The sequence below is a fragment of the Pelophylax lessonae genome, assembly GCF_965119305.1.
Source record: "Pelophylax lessonae genome assembly, chromosome: 2".
Taxonomy (NCBI): Eukaryota; Metazoa; Chordata; class Amphibia; order Anura; family Ranidae; genus Pelophylax; species Pelophylax lessonae.
In genome coordinates, this window is record NC_138769.1 from 230,007,469 (window position 1) to 230,031,539 (window position 24,071).

Below are 24,071 nucleotides of genomic sequence, written 5' to 3' on the forward strand. Positions count from 1 at the left end.
AAAAAAAAAAAAAGATCAATCTATGGCCAGCTTAACCACTTACCGCAAACTGACGTAAATTAACGTCAGCAGACTTTGCGGGGTTATACCGGGATGCTGCCTCTAGCTAGAGGCAGCATCCCGGTACCGTGGTTTGAAGCCGACAGTCGGCTTTCCGTCAGTAACGACCGATGCGGCTAGGGAGCCGCTCGATCGTTACCCGGGGGGGGCGGGAGGGGACGCCTCCCGCCGCCTTCCGTGGCTTTGCTCGAGGCTCCCGTCCCACCAGGAGCCCCGAGCACCCAGCCGGCACGTCCGCCGGCTGGATGGAGTCCAGATGAATGCCGGAAACGGCATCGATCGGGTCTCCGATGACGTAACCCGGAGGCGGCGTCCATGACGTCACTTCCGGGTTACTGTGCTGCAAAAGGCGGCAGTTTTGAAAAACGGCTGTATGCAAAAATGCTGTTTTTGGCGTTTTGCATACAGGGAAGTGTAGTGGAGGGGTCTAGGGTCTTTTAGACCCTCGATCCCTCCATAAAGTGTACCTGTCACTACATATTGGTGTCACAAGGGATGTTTACATTGCTTGTGACAGCAATAAAAGTGATCAGATTTTTTATTTTTTTAAAAAACTTTAATAAAGTTTAAAAAAATAAAAAATAAATAGGAAAAAAAAAAACAAAATTAGCCGCCCCCGTCACCGTTAGCTCGCGCACGAAAAAAAACGTATGCGCAAGTCGAGCCGCGAATGAAATCGCTGTTCAAACCCCTCATGTGAGGTATCGCCGCGATCGCCAGAGCGTGGGCAATAATTTTAAAAAAAGAGCTACACTCTAACTCTAAACTGGTAACCGTTAAATAAATTTAAAGCGTCGCAGATTGAGATCTCTATTGACCGTAGTTTGTCGCCATCCCACGGGGGGGGGGGGGCGCAATTTTAAACCGTAACATGTTGGGTATCTATTTACTCGGCATGACATCATCTTTCACAATATACAAAAAAATGGGCTAACTTTACTGTTTAGTATTTTTTAAATGCAGTGAAAAGTGATTTTTCAAAATTTTTCCCAAAAAATGGCGTTTTAAAGACCACTGCGCAAATACCGCGTGACAAAAAATTTTGCAATGACCGACATTTTATTCTCCAGAGTCTTTGCTAAAAAATATATAATAATGTTTGGGGGTTCTAAGTAGTTTTCTAGGAAAAAATACTAGTTTTAACTTGTAAACAAAAAGTGTCCGAAATAGGGCTGGGGCTTAAGTGGTTAAGAGATTGAGAGGACTTAAAGTGGTTGTAAAGGTTTTTCACCTTCATGCATTCTATGCATAAAGGTCAAAAACCTTCAGTGTGCAGCCCCCCCCCCCCCAATACTTACCTAAGCCCGATCTCCATCCAGCAATGTCTCTACCTCCTGATTGGCTGGGATTCCGCTGCGGGAGCCATTGGCTGCTGTCAATCACAGCCAGTGAGGCGGGGGTGAGCCACACTTTCTGTGTCCCAGCAGGAAGCATTCCTCCATTGCAGAGAGCCAACAAGGAGGACAGGTTTGTTATTTTTCTAAATAAAAAAGTTTCTTTTACAATCACTTTAATGTTGTCCTGTCATAAGGTGGTACCTCCTCCTTTGCCGATCACCAAAATAACAATGAGCCCAAAGCTAAATTTATGTAACCATTTCATAGGACACTCAGGATTGTGTGATGTAATTATTACATTTGAAAATCATTTTTATACATCACCAGTGCCTCATCCAGCCAGTGGGAAAACAGTAGCTGTAAATAAATGCAAAAAACATTTTTAACTAATAAAAGACAATTTTATACTAGGCACTTCAATTGCAAGATCAATATTAAAGGGATTGTAAACCTTTTAAAAAAAAAAATAACAAACATGTTATACTTACCTGCTCTGCCTAATAGTTTTGCACAAAGCAGCCCCAAATCCTCCTCTTCTTGGGTCTCCCACTGGTGCTCCTGGCTCCTCCTCTCTCCTGATGAGTGCACCTATTTGCAAGCTTCTCGCTTACGGGAGAACTCCTGCAGGCTCGCTCTCAAGCCAGCTCTGTGCATCCATTGATACACAGAGCACAGCTCTGCCCTACCCCCTCCTTACTGGCTGTAATGGAAAGGATAGGGAGCCAATGATTCCCACTGCTGTCTCTGAGCCAATGAGCAGGGAGAGAGCCAAGAAAGCCAATGCTCTGCAATGCACATTGCTGGATTGAGATTGGCTCAAGTATAAGGGAGGGCTGTTAAAGGTTTTTTTCTTTAGCTTAATTTAGAGAATGCATTAAGTTGAAATACCTTCAGCCTTTACAACCAATTAAAGCACTTCTAAACCTAATATTTTTTCCCAAATTAAAAACCATGTTATACTTACCTGCTCTGTGCAATAGTTTTGCACAGATCAGCCACGAACTTCCTCTTTTCGGGGCCTTTCTGACACTCTCCACTCCTCCTCTTTTCCAAGCGTGCCTATAGCGAGCCGCCTGCTATGAGGGCACTCATGTAGGCGTGTTCAGAAACCAGGCTGTGTGCGTCTGTAGACTGCGTGACTGATCCCCAAACCCCACAATTTCCTCACAGGATTTGATTGAAAGCAGCCAGAGCCAATGAGCAGGGAGAGGGGAGAAGAGCTGCTGCAGATGAAACAGCACTGGATTGAGAATGGACTCAGGTAAGTGTTAAGGTAAGGTAAGGTGAAGCTGCTTGCTATTGAAAGTTTTTGTATTAATGCAGAAAATGCATTAAGGTAAAAAACTTTTTGCCTCAAGAACCACTTTAATATGTACAAATAAGCATAGAACCCCCCCGGGCCCCCTCGTCCTAATGTTTGATGCTCCCCTCCTATAGGTATAGGCACTGCAGCAAAGAAACATTTCCCTATTGTGACCATGACTATACTATGCGCTTTTGCCCTTTAAGCAACCACTTTGTTCACCAATCAGAGGGCAACTATGGTTCACATCACTAGAGGGAAGCTGAACAAGTCTTCACAAAATAGTATATTCAAGGTATTTCATAAGTTGGCCAACTTCTACAGTTTGTTAATATAGTGGAATCCCCTTCAAAAAGCCTACAGACAAACATCATGTCTGCTGTGAACACGCCTGCAGTATTCTTTGTATTGCATGAGGTTTCCAAAAACGTCTGAAAATATTTTTTTGATTACACACATGCAATAAATGTAGCACTGCCCCCTTGAGGACTGCTGGATTCCAAACCTTTGGGTCCCCCTGGGTTACCATTAGCGATTTCAGTATGCACAGATTAACACTTTACTTCTTGGCTCAATCAATGATCAGTTCAGGGGTATGTAGTTGTTTTTTGAGTTTTATTTAAATTAGGGATGGGAGAAGGGAATAGTGGGATACTCCAAATTAACTATTCACAATGCGGAGGACTCCTACTTCTGACGATGCAGCCAGGGTGCTGTTTCACCCCGCCACTAGGTGAATTTGGATTAAGTCTCTTTCCAGATGACTTGATGGACTAGATTATCTCCAGGATACTCTCTCTCCTAGTATCTCCTTTCACTTGACACACTGACACCCGTCCTCTGACTATCCTACACCGGGGTGTCCCCCCTCAGGTCAGGCCCCTAGACACGATCCCCTGTACTCACGATACTGTTTTTCGAGGGTCTCCAGTGTCTCTTACCCTTTATTCAGTTCTCCTGGACCTCTGGGTTCAGTTCTTTTCCTCTGCTCCCAGGCCGAACGCCTGCGACCATGTGCCATTACTACAAAAGAGGAGGCAGCGCCCCCCCCCCCCCCTCTGGGACTCTGCTCACCAGCCAAAGACCCTGCAGCACATGTGCTCCTGGCTTTTATACAGTATCCCAGAATGCACCTAGACAGCCTGTCTCTACCAATCACTAGGACTGTATCAAAGCCTATGTATCTATTGGTCAGGTTTCCTCCCACCGTCCAACATGCCTCCCTATTGGACCAGTGTGAAACACACTCTAGACTCAAAGAATCACATACTGAGCACACTGAGCAGACCTCACTCACAGATCCTGCTCTCTGCTAGACAGAAAGCAATATAGATTTACCTGCTGCACCTCTGATAGGCAGACAGAGCCAAAACTATACTCTCTCACTAGCACCTACCTAGGAGGGTGCTACAAAAGTAAAAGAAAAAAGTCTACAGAATGGAAATAAAAAGCAGACATACTTCTACTTTTTTTTTTTTTTACAAGTAAATGTACCTAGTAATGTTTTTTTCAATGCTTAAGCCATGTTGTCCAAAAAAAAAAAAAAAAAGCTGAAATCCATTTTATATTTTAAGTTAGAATGAAGAAAAACAATTCTAAATTAGATGGATTTTAGGCACACCCTGCCAAACTACTCTATATATGGATAATCCAGACATCTGTCACTTCTCATGTATCTTTTACAAGCTGTTATAGGACTTTAAATGCTGGCATCTTCTGTCTTTTCTGAGTCATTCCTTGCCCTAAGACTAGCAAACATGTTACCACAATGCAAGTTCACTCCCTTCCTTCCCAGGAACATAAACCATACACTAGCCTAAAGTAAAAGGAGAGAAGTATATAAAGTGTCAGTGCAAACTTGCAAGGATTATTTCTTTTTTTCGCACAGATATGTCATAAGTCTTGCAGAAGACATTCCCGTCAGTCCCTGGCCCTATATATTATCACAATGTAATTATATGCGGAGTAACTGGAACACCTGGAGGAATCCCATGTAAAGGCATGAAGCATATAGAAAACGCAAAAAAAAAATGCATTTCATTAGACTCGGACCCAAAGCAAAATATGCTAATCAAATAGGTACAGCGATGCTCACCTATGCTTGTTCAATGTCACCAAACTGATTTTATTCCCTTGTAGTTTAGGGGATACCATTTATTGGCTAAATATTTTGAGACGCAAGCTTGTTGGATTTCCACTGTATTCAATTGCACTGTCTACCTTCATATTGTAAAGCGCTGCGTAAACTGTTGGCGCTATAGAAATCCTGTATACTAATATAAATTACAGTGATGGGAATAACGCCGTTATAAGTAAACGACGTTACTAACGGTGTTACTTTTGTAAGTAACTAGTAATCTAATCAATTACTTTTTTCCCCATTGTAATGCCGTTACCAATGCGGCATTACTGTAATTACAATTAATCTACCACTAGAGGGTAGTACTAGCAGTATAAAACTAACTTCTCTATGATCATCATTTCTCTCTCGGCCTGCCGCTGTCCACTCCTCGGTCCTGACTGAGACTCCTCCTGACTGAGACCTGAGCACTGCTGACTCCTGGATTACAGCGCTTCTGGAGGCAGGTACCACTTAGCAAATACCACCACCACGCAGCCAGATACCACTCAGCAAGCAAATACACACCACTCAGGTACACCATGTAACGTTTCGGGGCGATTCAACTCAAGTGGTGCATGCGACTTGAAGAAGTAGTGCCAGTCCAGACTGCATTTTTAAGGGCACGGCAACCCACTTTTATTTAAAGGTATAAAGAAAGTTCACAAAACAGCAATTTTCCCTTGCAGGGGTTCCACCATTACTGTATATTTGTTAAATTCAGCCTCCTGGCTTACTCACATGCCATATGGCTGCTTCAGGCCTCTCGCCTAGGCCTTAGGTCTGCTCCTCAGACCAACACAAGAGTCCTTTGGTCAAGCTCCCTTGTAGCTTCCTTGGGATCAGCTTCATGCTGCGCTGTTGCGGAATACATCTGCCTCCTGCAGACCTGTAAGCTCTGGCTGCCAACTGTGGCCTCTATCTCAGGGAAGGTGGGAGCCCACCTGACTCCCATACACAGACCTCATGTCTGTCGGTTGGAGTCCTCCTGACTCCTCGGGTGCAGCTGTCTCCAACTGGGAGCTCTGAGTGCTATCCCTGGGAATAATATGAACCCAGCCCATAGGTGTGCAATCAGCAGGCCTGTCTTAATCGAAACCAGGTGTAAATTGCTAGCGCACACAGTGACCCGGGGTCGCCTCTCTACACCCACCACCAGCCACCACGCAGCTACCACTCTCACAAATAAAATACCACGCAGGTACCACTCCTGACTGAGGCCTGAGTGCTGACTCCTGGAGTACAGCGCTTCTGGAGGAAGGTACCACTCAGCAAATACCACCACCATGCAGCCAGGTACCACTCAGTAAGCAAATACATACCACTCAGGTAGCCAGGTACCACTCAGCAAACAAATACACACCACTCAGGTACCCTACCACCAGCCACCACGCAGATACCACTCTCACAAATAAAATACCACGCAGGTACCACTCCTGAATGAGGCCTGAGTGCTGACTCCTGGAGTCCTGGAGTACAGCGCTTCTGGAGGTAGGTACCACTCAGCAAATACCACCACCATGCAGCCAGGTACCACTCAGTAAGCAAATACATACCACTCAGGTAGCCAGGTACCACTCAGCAAACAAATACATATCACTCAGGTACCCCACCACCAGCCACCACGCAGATACCACTCTCACAAATAAAATACCACAGTACCACTCCCGACTGAGGCCTGAGTGCTGACTCCTGGAGTCCTGGAGTACAGCGCTTCTGGAGGCAGGTACCACTAAGCAAATACCACCCCCATGCAGCCAAGTACCACTCAGCAAGCAAATACCACTCAGGTACCCCACCAGCCACCACGCAGATATCACTCTCACAAATAAAATACCACGCAGGTACCACTCCTGACTGAGGCCTGAGTGCTGACTCCTGGAGTACAGCGTTCTGGAGGCAGGTACCACTCAGCAAATACCACCACCACGCAGCCAGGTACCACTCAGCAAGCAAATACATACCACTCAGGTAGCCAGGTACCACTCAGCAAGCAAATACATATCACTCAGGTATCCCACCACCAGCCACCATGCAGGTACCACTCTCACAAATAAAATACCACACGTACCACTCCCGACTGAGGCCTGAGTGCTGACTCCTGGAGTCCTGGAGTACAGCGCTTCTGGAGGCAGGTACCACTAAGCAAATACCACCCCCACGCAGCCAAGTACCACTCAGCAAGCAAATACCACTCAGGTACCCCACCAGCCACCACGCAGGTACTACTCACCACCAGAGGCGGCTCTAGGCTTTGTGAGGCCTTAGGCAGAATTTAGACATGAGGCCCCACTCACCCCCTTTGCAGAGGTTAAGGAAGAACCCAGAGGCTGATTACTGCTGCTTGTGTGGGTGGGATGTGTACTGTGGCAATCACATGGGATGAATAGGAGAGGGATGGGACTGGGAACCATGGGGTTGGGGAGAAGGAGGAGGGAGTAAAAAGGGAGGAAAGGGAAGATGATGAGGGATGGGTAGAGGAGAACTGGAGTGAAACTGGGGGATCCTGGTCTGTATAGCATGAGGGGGACGGACAGGCGGACAGGGAGACAGACAGGGGAGACAGACAGGGGGGACAGACAGACAGGGGGGACAGAGGGACAGACGGCCAAGGGGACAGACAGACGGCCAGGGGGACAGAGAGGGAGACAGGGGGACAGATGGGGGGGACAGACGGGGGGCAAGGGGACGGCCAAGGGTACAGACAGACAGCCAGGGGGACAGAGAGGGAGACAGGCGGACAGACAGACAGCTAGGGGGACAGACAGACAGACAGCTAGGGGGGACAGAGACAGACAGCTAGGGGGGACAGAGACAGACAGCTAGGGGGGACAGAGACAGACAGCTAGGGGGACGGGGACAGACGGACAGCTAGGGGGACGGGGACAGACGGACAGCTAGGGGGACGGGGACAGACGGACAGCTAGGGGGACGGGGACAGACGGACAGACAGGGGGACGGGGACAGACGGACAGACAGGGGGGACAGACAGAAAAGAGAAAGAAAGGAAGGAGAAAGAAAGGAATAGAAAGAGATGGAGGAAGGGTGCCCCTTAGATCAGAGTACTCACTGGAAGGGATGGATGGATGAAGGGATCAGGTGCCATCTTTCCTATTCTTGTTCCTGGTGTTCAATCTTCCCGCCCACACATCATCTTCTGAGGAGAAAACTGTCGGGGAGTGTGGGTGGGGCAAGCACAGGTGGAGAGGTTGGGAGGAGGAGCAGAAGCAGCTCTCTCTCCTCCCCCGTCTGTGGTCTGTGAGGGAGGAGGAAGTGTCACCACCGCGGCTTCAGTATTTGGCTGTGATCCGGAGATGTCAGTGAGCTCCCATTCCTCGTGAGCTGCTCCTGATCACAGCCCGGATTCTCCTGCTTACAGATCGGCCGGGACTCGGAGTCAGGATTGTGCTGATGGCAGGGAGATCCCTGCTGCCAGCCTCAGTGGCGACTCTTTAATTCGGCAAATTAGGCGGCCTTGAGGCCCCTGTGAGTGTGAGGCCTGAGGCAACCACCTAATTTGCCTAATTAGAGAGCCGCCTCTGCTCACCACTCAGGTACCAGTGTACCACGCAGCCGGTACCACTCTGCAAATACCACTCAGGTACCATTAATTTATTTTGACACTTGTTTGTTGGCCAGATGTGGTCAGCGGTCTGTGCAAATAAATATAAACATTTCTAAACTATCTTTTGTGTTTTATTGTTCCACTATAGTAATGATCATATTTACAATAATATATTTGATAGGTGTCTCTTTGTCCCACAGCAACATTAAAATAGTGTAGATTACTGTACAATGTTTAATAATAATAATTGCTTCTATTTAGTGTCCATTATATTCATTTAACATATTTAATATTGGGGGCATCCAAATTATTTGACATATTTGATTATTTTTTTAAAGTAACGCAATAGTTACTTTCCCTGGTAATTAGTTACTTTTTTACTGATGTAACTCAGTTACTTTTTGTGAGAAGTAATTAGTAACTATAACTAATTACTTTTTTTAAGTAACATGCCCAACACTGATAAATTATGCTAGCAGGCATTTACAATCCAGAGAACAATTGAAGTGCATGATAAATGGCATAAAAAAAACTTGAACAAGGAGCACCAGTAAGGTTGTTTCACATTAAAACAATAAAATTAAAAATTAAATAAAAGTTCAAACTAACATATTAGCAAATAAATGTGGAGTCACCTCTTTGCTATCATGCATTTTTGACAATACTCCACAATGAAAGTCCTAACCAGGCAGTAGGCACCTATTTTGTTTAAAAGAACAGTGCCACCCTGTGGTAAGTTTTAGTTTTTCAGATCAGAAATCTTATAAAAGAAAACAAAAGGCAGTTTACGAATTACCATATATGGTCCCTGAAAGGACAGCTGTACTGTAAATAGAAAGACTGGCAGCTCAACAATTGCAACAAGAGATCATAGGTGTGGTAACCTTGTTCTAACATGTATGTAAACCCTAAACTGGCCATACAATACAGACATATTGTTTCTTCAGATTTTCGAATTGTTAGTGGATTCAAATAGACATTCCCTATACAGCGCAAAAAAAAAAAAAAATATTCTTCAGTAGGTAGTAGTATTACCTTCTGACTGCTTGCACACCTCCACTCACCGTCCTCTGAAAAGCTATGCACAGTGGATTGCTTTTATGGAAGGCAATAAACACTGCTGCTAGTGTGAAAAGTCCTTAATTTGCTCCCTTTTTGGTCTGTAAATTTAAAAATAAATCCTTACTGCTGATAGTGCTAGTATTATAACATTTTCCACCGATAACATAACAGATCAATTTTCCTCTATACAAATACTTATTAATTTTAAAATGCCCACACTGGTTGTTGATATAATTTTTTTCCACTTTTCTAATGGTTAATAAGAACAAATGATCGTATTGATGAAAAAATTAGGATGAAAATAGGAGGAATCAGTTATGAACAAAATTCTAACTGTAAGTGGAGGGAACCGCATACGATTTTAAACAGGAATCACACCTAATTCCTGTTAAAATCCAATGTGATTCTTTAGCAGTGCGATTTGAGCCATTATTCTGTGTGGCTCAAATCGCACCTAATCCGCACAAAAATAGTGCAGGACCCTTTTTTTTTGGCAGCACCAGAATCGGATTGAATAGGTGTTCACAACCATGCGATCAGATTCTGCAAATGGTTTGTGAACCGATTTCAGTGTTTCGTTAACATACACACTCGCAGCAGTTGGCAGCGATTTGGATGCAATGCAGAATCCGCACAGAATTCGCACCACATCAGTGTGACCCGGGACGGAATGTGATTTTGGTTCGGGAAAAATCATTTAGCCCTGGTTCACACTGAAATGCACAAGTTTTGCTGCATTTTCCTGCCTCGCACTGCATAGCAATCGCATGGTGTTCATGCGATTTGCTGCGGGTATCAATGAGAAATTAATGACACCCCGAAACAGATCGCAAAGGAAAAAGAAAAAAGGGTCCTACACCATTTTGGTGCGGTTTCAAATTGAGCCATTCAAAATAAATGGCTCAAATTGCACCGCACTGGTGTTCCCCAAGCACTAGCATAGCATCCAACTGTCCCTGATTTTGAGGGACTTCCCCTGATTTGGAAAAAAGTCCCCCTGTCCCTCTTTCCTCCTCATTTGTCCCTCATTTTGATCTGATCTCTATGGTTGTATATAAAATGCACTTTTCTATCTTTCAAAAAGTGTTTCCCAGTGCTAAACCTTTCATCCAACTTCTAAACTGCTGCATTTGTAAATTCCAAAAGCCAATTTAACGGAATAGCAGTGGAAAAAAAAACCACTTGGGGGGGGTTTAACTAATCTTTTTTATGTAGAAGTCTCCTATAAGGGGGGGGGGCGTGGCCTATGCCTACATAATTTTGCTACTAGGTGTCCCTCGTTCCCATCTCAAAAGGTTGGGAGGTATGCACTAGTGTGAACTTAGGCCCAAAATATTTAGGATTACATCCAAATAGCAGATCTGGTCGAATTTTCAAGGGCTTTCGAAACAAAATTATTTGACTCAATGATGGCAAGAAATAACAATCCGAGAAGGTCCTGATGAGAATTTTCATAAAAACATTTGTTCAAAATTCTACTAGCGCATGGCCAGCTTAAAAGTTGCTTTCTACTAGCTCACTTTTAACTCCCCGAGTGAAGAAAGCTTTAACCACTTGCCGACTGCCGCACGACTATATACGGCAGCAGTTAGCCCCTCACAGGCAAAGTGACGTAGGGGTATGTCACTAGCCTGTGAGGCTCTGGGGAGCGAGCGCGCGCCGCCAAATGCACGCTCCCGCTCGGCCCCCCCCCCCCGCGCGTGTGCCCCGGCGGACCCAATGTCTGCCGGGCACTCGCGATCGTCCGTTACACCGGGAGAAAGGCAGGCGGCTAATGTAAACAAAGCCGCCTGTCATTCTCCCCTGTGTAAGAATGGAGATCATACGGTTCTGCTACGTATGTTCACTGTTCTTACAGCTCAAAGCCACAGCCAATCACAGTTAGAAACGCGCCCCTAGGGACACACTTAACCCCTCCCTCTCCAATAAAGTTAACCCCTTCCCTGCCAGTGTCATTTTTACAGTAACAGTGCATATGTTTAGCACTGATTACTGTAGTAATGTCACTGGTAACCCCAAAAGTGTCAAAAATGTCATTCAGGGGTCCGATCTGTCCGCCGCATTGTCGCAGTCCCGCAAAAAAAAAAAAATTGCAGATCGCTGCCATTACGCGTTAAAAAAAAAACAACAAAAATTACAAAAATCTTTCCCTTAGTTAGTAAACGCAATAACTTTTGCGCAAACCAATCAAAATACGCTTATTGCGTTTTTTTTTTTTTTACCAAAAATATGTAGCATAAAACAAATTGGCCTAAAATGTTAAAAAATTTTGATCTTTACATTTTTTTGGGGGAATTTCATATGAAAAAATTTAAAAAAATATTGTTATTTTTGCAAAATTTACGCTATTTTTTTGTTTATAGCTCATGATCAAAAAAATCGCACAGGTGATCAAATACCACCAAAAGAAAGCTCTGTTTGTGGGAAAAAAAAGGACAACAAATTTGTTTAGGTACAGCGTCGCACGACCGCGCAATTGTCCGTTAAATTCACGCAGTGCCGAATCGCAAAATAGGCCCTGGTCAGGAAGGGGGTAAAATCTTCCGGGGCTTAAGTGGTTAAAAAAAGATACCTGTAAGGCAGCTACATGGTTATCTCCACGCCATTACAAAGCATTACCATTTGGACCTGCTGAGCAACAAAGACCTGGTCCTTCTCGCTTCTGTGTCTCTGTATGTTTTAGTGGGCCATGGGGAGAAAATGGAAGGGTCAACAATCATTAATGATAGCATCATTTCCGTTACTTCTTCACAACAGGCCCCAATAATATTCCCAGTAATGTTTCATTTGACCATGTTCACTAAGCAAAAGGATTTCCATTTTTGTTCTTCACTTCAATAAATAACACAAGATTATTCTTTATACACAGCCCCAACCTGATAACATGGCGGCATACTAATGGAAAATAGCTAGAGATAAAACATTAAGAGGAATGCTGGCCCGGCTGCGTGAACCGCCGTATCTGTACAGCGGTTCATGGCGAGCGTGCGCACCCGCGCGCACCCATTAGACGGCTGGTAAGCAGATCCACTGGGCCGGTGGCCACGATTGCAGCCGGGCACCGGTGATCACTCCTAGTGGAGAGAGAACGATTGTCTGCTGTTGTAAACACAGCAGACCGTTGTTCTCTCTGGAATGAACACAGAGCGCCTGTGATCCTCCTATTTAGGAACACAGGTGAATGCGTTGATTCCACATGTCCCTCCCCCATATAGTTAGAAAACACTCCCCTAGGCTCACACATAACTCTTTGCCAGTGTCATTATTACAGTAACAGTGCATATTTTTAGCACTGATTACTGTAGTAATGTCATTGGTCCTCCTCCCAAAAGTGTCAAAAATGTCAGTTAGGGGTCGGATCTGTCCACCGCAATCCCGCTAAAAATCGCTGATCGCCACCATTACTAGTAAAAATAAATTAATAAAATAAAAATGACAGAAATCTTTCCCCTAGTTTGTAGACGTGATAACTTTTGCGCAAAGCGAACAAAAATACATTTATTGGGATTTTTTTTTACCAAAAATAAGTAGCAGAATACAAATTGGCCTAAAAGGATGAAGATTTAATTTTTAATATTTTTTTTTGGGAATGTTACTTAGCAGAAAGTGAACAAAAATTTTGTTGTCAAAATTGTCGCTCTTTTTTTGTTTTGCACGCAAAAAATAAAAATTGCCCAGGTGATCAAATACCACCAAAAGAAAGCTCAATTTGTGGGAAAAAAGGACATCAATTTATCTAGGTACAGCGTCGCACGACCGCACAATTGTCAGTTAAAGTAATGTAGTGCCGAATCGCAAAAAAATGGCCTGGTCATTAAGGGGGCAAAACCTTTTGAGGCTGAAGTGGTTAAACAACTGAACTACAAAAAGATACAGAAATGGGATTTCCATGAGCAAAGTTTAGATGTATGCAAATGGGGCTTTGCAGCTTTGCAGATAATCTCCATGGAGATACAATCCAATCCCAAAATAAGGATACTTTTATTCACAGGAGCAGTAATATCCTTAGAAAGATGTATATTTTTATCTCAGTAGGCCTAGAAAATAATTGTAATATGTTATACTTGCCTGCTCTGTGCAATAGATCCCCCACCAACTCCAATTTAGTAAAAAAAAAAAAATATGTATGTAGGTGTATATATAAATCTATCACACACACACTAAGCATAATTACTATTTCTCTCAAATATTGTTCACAAATCTGTCTAAAATGTCTAAATCTGTGTTAGTGAGCACTTCTCCTTTGCCGAGATAATCCATCCACCTCACAGGTGGGGCATATCAAAATGCTGATTAGACAGCATGAATATTGCACAGGTGTGCCTTAGGCTGGCCACAATAAAGGCCACTGTAAAATGTGCAGTTTTATCACACAGCACAATGTCACAGATGTCACAAGTTTTGCGGGAGCGTGCAATTGGCATGCTGACTGCTGGGATGTCCACCAGAACTGTTGCCTGTGAATTGAATGTTCATTTCTCTACCATAAGCCGTCTTCAAGGCGTTTCAGAGAATTTGGCAGTACCTCCAACCGGCCTCACAACCGCAAACCATGTGTAGCTACACCAGCCCAGGACCTCCACATCCAACATCTTCACCTCCAAGATCGTCTGAGACCAGCCACCCGGACAGATGCTGCAACAATCGGTTTGCATAACCAAAGAATTTCTGCACAAACTGTCAGAAACCGTCTCCGGGAAACTCATCTGCATGCTTGTCTTCATAATCGGGGTCTCCACCTGACTTTAGTTTGTCGTCGTAACCAACTTGAGTGGGCAAATGCTCACATTCAATGGCATCTGCCACTTTGGAGAGATGTTTTACTCATAGATGAATCCCAGTTTTCACTGTACAGGGCAGATGGCAGATAGTGTGTATGGCGTCGTGTGAGTGACCGGTTTGCTGATGTCAGCCTTGTGGACCGAGTGGCCCATGGTGGCGGTGGGGTATGGTATGGGCAGGATTGTATCACCCCATGTTGCAAGGATCTGTACACAATTCCTGGAAGCTGAAAACATCTCAGTTCTTGCATGGCTAGCATACTCACCAGACATGTCACCCATTGAGCATGTTTGGGATACTCTGGATTGGCGTATATGACTGCGTGTTCCAGGTCCTGCCAATATCCAGCAACTTCGCACAGCCATTTAAGAGGAGTGGACCAACAATCAACAGGCCACAATCAACAACCTGATCAACTCTATGCGAAGGAGATGTGTTGCACTGCGTGAGGCAAATGGTGGTCACACCAGATACTGACTGGTTTTCTGACCCCCCAATACAGTAAAACTACACATTTTAGAGTGACCTTTATTGTGGGCAGCCTAAGGCACACCTGTGCAATAATCATGCTGTCTAATCAGCATCTTCATATGTCACACCTGTGAGGTGGATGGATTATCTCAACAAAGGAGAAATGCTCACTAACACAGATTTAGCCAGATTTGTGAAAGATGTTTGAGAGAAATAGGCCTTTTGTGTACATAGAAAAAGTCTTGGATCTTTGAGTTCAGCTCATGAAAAATGGGGTGTTGCATTTATAATTTTGTTCAATATATATATAATTTTAAAATATATACAAACATATATATATATATACACACATATACACACATATACATAGTATCTCACAAAAGTGAGTACACCTCTCAAATTTGTGTAAATATTTTATTATGTTTCATGTGACAACACTGAAGAAATGACACTTTGCTACAATGTAAAGTAGTGAGTGTACAGCTTGTATAACAGTGTACATTTGCTGTCCCCTCAAAATAACTCAACAAACAGCCATTAATTTCTAAACCGTTGGGAACAAAAGTGAGTTCACCCCTAAGTTAAAATATCCAAATTGGGCCCAAATGTAAAAATTTGTGTGGCCACCATTATTTTCTGCCACTGCCTTAACCCTCTTGGGCATGGAGTTCTCCAGAGCTTTACAGGTTACCACTAGAGTCCTTTTCTACTCCTCCATGATGACATCACAGAGCTGGTGGATGTTAGAGACCTTGCGCTCCTCCGCCTTCCATTTAAGGATGCCCCACAGATGCTCAATAGGGTTTAGGTCTGGAGACATGCTTGGCCAGTCCATTATCTTTACCCTCAGCTTTTTTAGCAAGGCAGTGGTAATCTTGGAGGTGTGTTTGGGGTCGTTATGTTGGAATACTGCCCTGCGGCCCAGTCTCGGAAGGGAGGGGATCATGTTCTACTTTAGTATGTCACAGTACATGTTGACATTCATGGTTCCCTAAATGAACTGTAGCTCCCCAGTGCTGGCAGCACTCATGCAGCCCCAGACCATGACGCTCCCACCACCATGCTTTACTGTAGGCAAGACACACTTGTCTTTGTACTACTCGCCTGGTTGCCGCCACACACGCTTGACACCATCTGAACCAAATACGTTTATCTTGGTCACATCAGACCACATGACATGGTTCCAGTAATTCATGTCCTTAGTCTGCTTGTCTTCAGCAAACTGTTGGCGGGGTTTTTTGTGCATCATCTTTAGAAGAGGCTTCCTTCTGGGACGACAGCCATGCAGAGCAAATTTGAAGCAGAGTGCGGCGTATGGTCTAAGCACTGACAGGCTGACCTCCACCCCTTCAAACTCTGCAGCAATGCTGGCAGCACTCATACGTCTATTTTTCAAAGACAACCTCTGGATATGACGCTGAGCACGTGCACTCAACTTCTTTGTTCGACCATGGCGAGGCCTGTGCTGAGTGGAACCTGACCTGTTATACCGCTGTATGGTCTTGGCCACCGTGCTGCAGCTCAGTTTCATGGTCTTGGCAATCTTCTTATAGCCTAGGTCATCTTTATGTAGAGCAACAATTCTTTTTTTTTTCCGATCCTCAGAGTGCTTTGCCATGAGGTGCCATGTTGAACCTCCAGTGACCAGTATGAGAGAGATAACACCAAATTTAACAGACCTGTTCCCCATTCACACCTGAGACCTTGTAACACTAACGAGTCACATGGCACCAGGAAGAAAAAATGGCTAATTGGGCCCAGTTTGGACATTTTAACTTAGGGGTGTACTGTTACCAGCCATCTAGACATTAATGGCTGTGTTGAGTTATTTTTAAGGAGACAGAAAATTTACATTGTTATACAAGCTGTACACTCACTACATTACATTTTAGCAAATTGTCATTTCTTCAGTGTTGTCACATGAAAAGATAGAATAAAATATTTACAAAAATGTCAGGGGTGTACTCACTTTTGGCAGATACTGTATGTACACACACATAGTTCCAAAAATTTAAGGAACACTTTGAGATCCCAAAGGGAAAAAATATCATGCTGGATATCTATACGGATATGGACTGGGTAATGTGTTAGGAATGAAAGGATGCCACATAGTTTGATGGAAATTAAAATGATCAACCTACAGCAGGCTGAATTCGAAGACCTACCAAAAGTCAAAGTGAAAAAATGATGCAGCAGACTAGACCATTTTGCTGAAATGTCATTGCACAAACTCAAAATGGTACTCAATAGTTTGTATGGCCACCCCGTGCTTGTATGCATGCCTGACAAAATCGGGGCATGTTTCTAATGAGATGGCAGATAGTGTCCAGGGGTATTTCCTCCCAGATCTGGACCAGGACATCACTGAGCTCCTGAACATACTGAGGTGAAACCTGGCAGCATTGGTTAGATCGAAACATAATTACCCGGAGGTGTTCTGTTGGATTTAGGTCAGGCAAGCATGGGGGGGCCATTCAATGGTATCAATTCCTTTATCCTCCAGGAACTGGCTGCATACTCTCACCACATGAGGAGGAACCCAGGACCCACTGCACCAGTGTAGGGTCTGACAATGGGTGCACAAATTTCATACCGATACCTAATGGCAGTCAGGGTGCAATTGTCTAGCCTGTAGAGGCTTGTGCATCCCTCCTTGGATATGCCTCCCCAAGCTATCACTGACCCACCACCAAACCGGTTATGCTGAATGGTGTTACAGGCAGCATAACGTACTGCACTGTTTCTCCAGACCCTTTCACATCTGTAACATGTGCTCCGGGTGAACCTGTCCTCATCTGTAAAAAAGCACAGGGAACCAGTTACGGACCTGCCAATTCTGGTGTTCAACTGCAAATGCTAATCAAGCTCCACGGCGCCGGGAAATGAGAACAGGACCCACTAGAGGACAGCGGGGCCCTCAGGCCACCCTCATGAAGTCTGTTTTTGATTGTTTGGTCAGAGACATTCACACCAGTGGCCTGCTGGAGGTCATTTTGTAGGGCCCTGACGGTGCTCATCTTGTTCCTCCTTGCACAAAGGAGCAGATACCAGCCCTACTGAAGGGTTAATGACCTTCTACAGCCCCGTCCAGCTCTCCTAGAGTAACTGCCTGTCTCCTGGAATCTCCACCATGCTCCAGAGAGACTGTGCTGGGAGACACAGCAAACCTTCTGGCAATGGCACATATTGATGTACCACCCTGGAGGAGTTAGACTGCCTGTGCAATCTCTATAGGGTCCAGGTATTACATCATGCTTTCAGTAGTGACACTGACCCTAGCCAAATGTAAAACTAGTGAAAAACAGTCAGAAAAAAAGGAGTAGGGAAAAAATAATTTAATCTGTAAAACCATTCCTTTTTTGGGGGGTTGTTTCATTATTGCCCATCTAGTGCACGTTGTTAATTACCACCAAAGCAGCTGAAGCTGATTAACAACTCCCTTTGCTACTTAACTGACTAGCACAATATCCCAGGAGTTTAATTGACTTCATGCTGTGCTCTGATTAAAAAGTGTTTCTTTCATTTTTTTTAACTAACTTATTATATATATATATATATGTGTATATATATATATATATATATATATATATATATATATATATATATATATATATATATATACATATATATATATATATACACATATACACATATATACAGGGCTCAAAATTTCAAGTCCTGAGCTACTAGCCAGGCCTTAAGGGTTACTAGCCACTACTTGCCCCACCTAACCCCTACCCTGCCCCGCCCCTAAATGCGCCCTCAAAAAATTATTTTATAAAATTACACTGTTAAATGTTTTTGCATGACTGCAGAAGTTGCACAAATAAATATTAATAACAACAGTGTGATTGTATGTGCCTTTTACCTGGATTTTAGGTGCACTTCTATTGAATTCTATTACACAGTGCGTTTTCTGAAGCCGCATCAAAGATGCAGCATGCAGGACTTTAAAGCGCTTTCATGAAAACGCACTTTGTAATAGAAATTCAATAGAAATGCACCTAAAATCCAGGTAAAACGCACACACAATCACACTGGCCAAACCACAGTTCACCAGTTATTAGGGATAAGAGAGTGAATAGGGGGGTCTGGGTTGTAATAATATATGTAATATAAATAGAAGAAAAATTTCCGCGCTAGATGTGACAGAAAACCAAATGATTAAGAACAATAGTGAGCAGCTGGCACAAAATCAACTAACAGTGATTCAAAAAATACAATAAAAACCAAAAAGTGCAGCGCTGAAATCAGTATACAATTATATAGCTGAAAAGCTCATATAAAGAAAACAAAAAAGGAGAGGGGATAATGTCCAAATGAATAGTCCCAATATTAAGTGCAGAGATGTGAATCCACGTGCAAAATAACTTTCTTCCAGTGACACCAGGGAAAAGTGTAGGAAGGGGACACCCTTGTGCTCAGGTATAACAAGCAGCTTACCAAAATTCCGTGGCTGCTCAATTTAATGAGACAGCCTCTCCCAGCTAGTAGTAAACCAGTAGGTCAACCGATATCAAGCTCAGGTGCTTCGAAAGACTCCAAAAGCCGAAAGCCGTTTCCGGTGTGTTGTTAAACAGATCACATTAATATGTGGCACACTTGGAACTTCTCATATACTCCATTGAACGTAAAGCCATATGTAGAAAGAAACAGAGGCCCATAGCGTAATCCCGTAAACCAATAGGTAAATTTATTAAAAAAACTACTTACAATTTAAAAGACAAAAACAGGCATGTAGTATGTGCCGGTCATGGATCTAACCGCGGCGTCCCGCAAGTCTCCAGATCAGCATATGGATAAACGGCCGGCTTCGTTGGGGGGCGTGTGGACGTTTATGTCTGGGATCGCCAACGTTTCGTCATAAGAAAGACTTCTTCTGGGCGTGACCCCAGACGCAACACACACGCCTATGTACCCCCACACCTATGTCACATGACGGTCACCTCTGCCAATGGGTGTTCAATCCCAGGGGGGCGGGAGTAATATGTTAATAACTCGATTCCAATAGGTTAAAAGACCAAAGGAAACCGTCTGGAGATAGGTGGTACAAAACGCTAATAGGAAGTGATGATCCGTCTTCCTTAATGCCCATTCGTTCAAAAGGCAAAGGGGCAGGGAGACGGTCGTCACGTGATGCACATCACATGATGAACAGGAAGTGATGATCAGTATCCTCCGATGACTCATCGTCATCCGGGCGGAAGTGACACGCTCACGCCCATAGCTGACAGGGTAAGAGGGCGGAGGCGGAGGTGCGGTCGTCACTCCAGACACATCCCTTGTAACAGGAAGTGATGATCCTCACTGTTCAAGAGTGGTGTCAGCAGAGTATGTCAAACCCTTGTAACAGGAAGTGACGATCCTCACTGTTCAAGAATGGTGTCAGCAGAGTATGTCAAACCCTTGAAACAGGAAGTGATGATCCTCACTATTCAAGAGTGGTGTCAGCAGAGTATGTCAAACCCTTGAAACAGGAAGTGATGATCCTCACTATTCAAGAGTGGTGTCAGCAGAGTATGTCAAACCCTTGAAACAGGAAGTGACGATCCTCACTGTTCAAGAATGGTGTCAGCAGAGTGTGTCAAACCCTTGTAACAGGAAGTGATGATCCTCACTGTTCAAGAATGGTGTCAGCAGAGTATGTCAAACCCTTGAAACAGGAAGTGAAGATCCTCACTGTTCAAAAATGGTGTCAGCAGAGTTTGTCAAACAACACCGTCGGTATTCAGGCGCCCCTGTGTACAGAGTGCAACCTCCAACAACATAATATGGTTAAAACCAAAATACATATATACCAAGGTCTATAACGGAAATAAAAATTATTAAGGATGCGGTGGAATGCTAGATAATCATTGAAACAGGCAAAGGAGTTGATGTCCAATTCCTTCTATGTAATGAAAAATTTCTTTTACATATTTAATAATTGGCCATTGTGATACTTCATTCCATTGATATAAAACGCCATCTAGTGGCCAAATAAGTGTGACACCACTGAAGGAGATAAAAATCAAAAAGGATAAAAATTAATTATGTGAAAAAACACTGTTGGTGAAAACAGTGAAAATGGGAGTGGGTTAAAATAAGTGATATTTAATCGAATAATATAAATTAACATGTGAATGAACACATATTATTTTGTGAAATAATTAACCCTTACTTACTCTCCCTATATCCAAAATTTCCATAAAATTTTTTTTTTTTTTAAGTGAGTGAATAAAAATAGTGATAAATATGTATAAAATGAAAAATATGTGAAAAATGCAAAATATTAATAAATGGAATGTGTATCACACATAGCCTCACAATTTAGAACCAGCCTGTATAAATCAAGATATACATCAACTTATGAGAAAGATTAAAAGGATTAAAAAGGTTGAAATCAGCTATTATTAATAAAACAATTTACATCCCATTCCACATTTAACCCATAGGGAATATAGGATTTTAGGCAATAGATCCAGCGAGTTTCCATCCTGGAAATTTCTCGCCTTACGTTGGATCCTCGCCAGTGAGCTTTAAACCTATCTATCCCTATAAAGAGTGTGTTTTTTGGGTTCTTGTGGTGGCATTGGTCATAGTGTTTGGAGACACTATGACCAGGGAAGCCTTTCCTAATGTTGCCCACATGCTCTCCTAGCCTGATCTGTAATTTCCTCGTTGTGCGTCCAATGTATTGTTGACCACATTTACATTGCAACATATAAACGACGTTGGTGGACGAGCAAGTGATGAAAGAATCTATCTTGTATTCTCGTCCAGTCGTGGAGGATACAAATTTTTCGATTTTTCTCCCTTTGAATGAATTGAGGGAGCAGATCTGGCATCTGTGACAGGGGTAGAAACCTCTAAAATCTCCAAAGAAAGTGGGCTGAATAGGCCTTTCAACAACGTTTTGAGCTATTTTATGTCTCAAAGATGGGACTCCCCTGAAAATAACTTTGGGATGTTCAGATAAAACAGGGCCCAGAACCCGGTCATTTTTAAGGACCGGCCAGTGTTTTTTAATAATATTTTTAATTAAAAAATGCTGGGTAGAATATGAAGTAATAAAAGAATTTTTAAAACTTTGGTTGTTATTACCCTTTAGACTTGGACGTAGCAACGAGGATCTGTCGACAGCCGCTACGTCTCTAATGGTAGTGTCTAATTGGGAAACGTTGTACCCTTTCTCTATAAATTTCATTTTAAGGGTGTTAGCCTGTTGAAAAAAGTCATTTAATTGGGTGCAGTTTCTGCGTAATCGCAGGAACTGTCCCTTTGGGACAGCATTGAGCCATGATTGGTGATGACAACTATCATGTGGAATGAAGCTGTTCCGGTCCGTTTTCTTAAAATGAGTGGTGGTAATGATTTTATCCTCCTGTACCACCAGATTCAGATCAAGAAACGTGATTTGTGTAGAGCTACTAGTGTGATCTAGTTTAATACCTCTATTGTTGATGTTTAAGTTCGAGATAAAGGAGTCAAGTGAGGGGGCATTGCCATCCCATAGGAGGAGGATGTCGTCAATGTAACGCCGCCACAGGATCAACTGCGGCGGTCGATTCGCAAAGACGACATCCTCCTCCCACTTGGCCATAAATAAGTTGGCCAAGCTGGGTGCAAATTTTGCCCCCATCGCGACCCCCCTGTTCTCCTTTGCAGCTCCTTTTTATACTTAGGAGTAGGATTGGAGGCTAAAACTTTATATGTCTCTCTATCGTTTAAGATACTATTCATTTCAGAAACATAGTCAGTTTTATCCAGAACTACTATGCCGCCCCCCTTGTCAGCGGGGCGGATCACTATGTCCTTATTATCACAGAGTTTTTGAAGCCCTGTATGGAATTTATCCTTAGTAGGAGGTTTTTTGATTCTGATGTTTTCTATGTCTTTCAAGACCAGATCTTTGAAAACCTGGACTGAGGGGGCAATTTTTCCAGGGGGGTTGAACAAGGAAGCGTTAGCCAGGGATGTGTGTACATACCTATGATCGGTATTAGCCAAAGTGCGAGTGGGATTAGAGATAATATATCTCTGAACGTTCAGTTTCCTGACGTACTTTTGCACGTCTATAAAGGCGCTGAATTTATTCAGCGCCTTAGGTGGTGCAAATTTTAATCCACGATCAAGAACGGCTTTTTCATCGTCAGAAAACTGAGCCTTTGACAGATTGAAGATGCCAGGATCTTTTACACTCTTCTTCTTTTCCTTCCTTGTCCGCCTCCCCCCTCTGGTCCCTCTCTGTGTTCTATATAGCGTTTGTTTCCTCCTCCCCTGTGAAAATCCCCTTGTTGATAATTATCTTCACGTGAATACTCGTAGGAAGCATAATTTGAACGGGGGGTATTCCTGGGTGGATAGTATTCATTTTGAGGTCTCCTGGTGGCTGACCATCCATTATTAGAGATATCACCCGGATGACGGGTGATTACTCGGTCTCCAGTGTCCAGGGGGGAATCCCATCCCCCATTTTCTAGGGGGGTGAACCTATTATAAAGGGGAACCTCAGACCGTCTTGGTGTTATAAAATTAGGGTTAGACCCTTGTTGATTGCCATTATTATTTCCCCTATTGTAGGGTGGATTTCTATAAGGCAATAGGGAATTATTTGAGTTGTTATTTCTCAAGGTCTGGGGTCCCTGTTTGTTTGGGGGGGGTTTTCGTCCTTTTCCCCTCCTTCCCACCTGTTGTGGTCTAGGGGGAAGGGGGGGGGGGGGAGGAAGAGGTGTGTAGGACTGTGTCTGGATCTCCATTTCCTCATCACGAGGGTTAGAGGTCGCAGAACCTTCAGAATTCCTTACCATTTGCCATTTAAAAACAGTATCATTCTTATAGTCCTGTAAATCCCTATTGTATTTCCGTTTCTTTTTATTTTTTTGTTCAATTATTTCTTTTTCCAAATGTTTCTTGAGTGTGTCAGATCTCTTTTTGTATTCCTCATCATCTTTAAGATCAGCAAGGGACGTCTTGAGAGTCTCAATTTCCTCATTGATCTTAACCAGTTTACTTTTTTTCCTACTGATAAGGAATTGGATAAACCTGACACCTGCCTCATTAAAGTATTGAAACCAGCCTTCTATATCTGGTTCATCGCTTTGGGGGTTGACTTCCCACCTGAGGCTGCGGGGGACCATTTTATCAACTACGTATTTTTCTAAAAATGCAATATCCCAATTTGTATGGGTTTCAGATGTCATCAAATTTTTAAGGCGTAGAAAACGGCCAGCTATGTCATCTGAAACGACTCCGCTGCCATCAAAAACGTCCCCTACATCTAGAATATAGTTACTTCTATATTCAAAAATGTCTATATTGGTTGCCATGATAGACACAAAGTTATAAGTGATAAGCTGCAGAAATGGTGTTAGTAAAAACCAATGTAATATA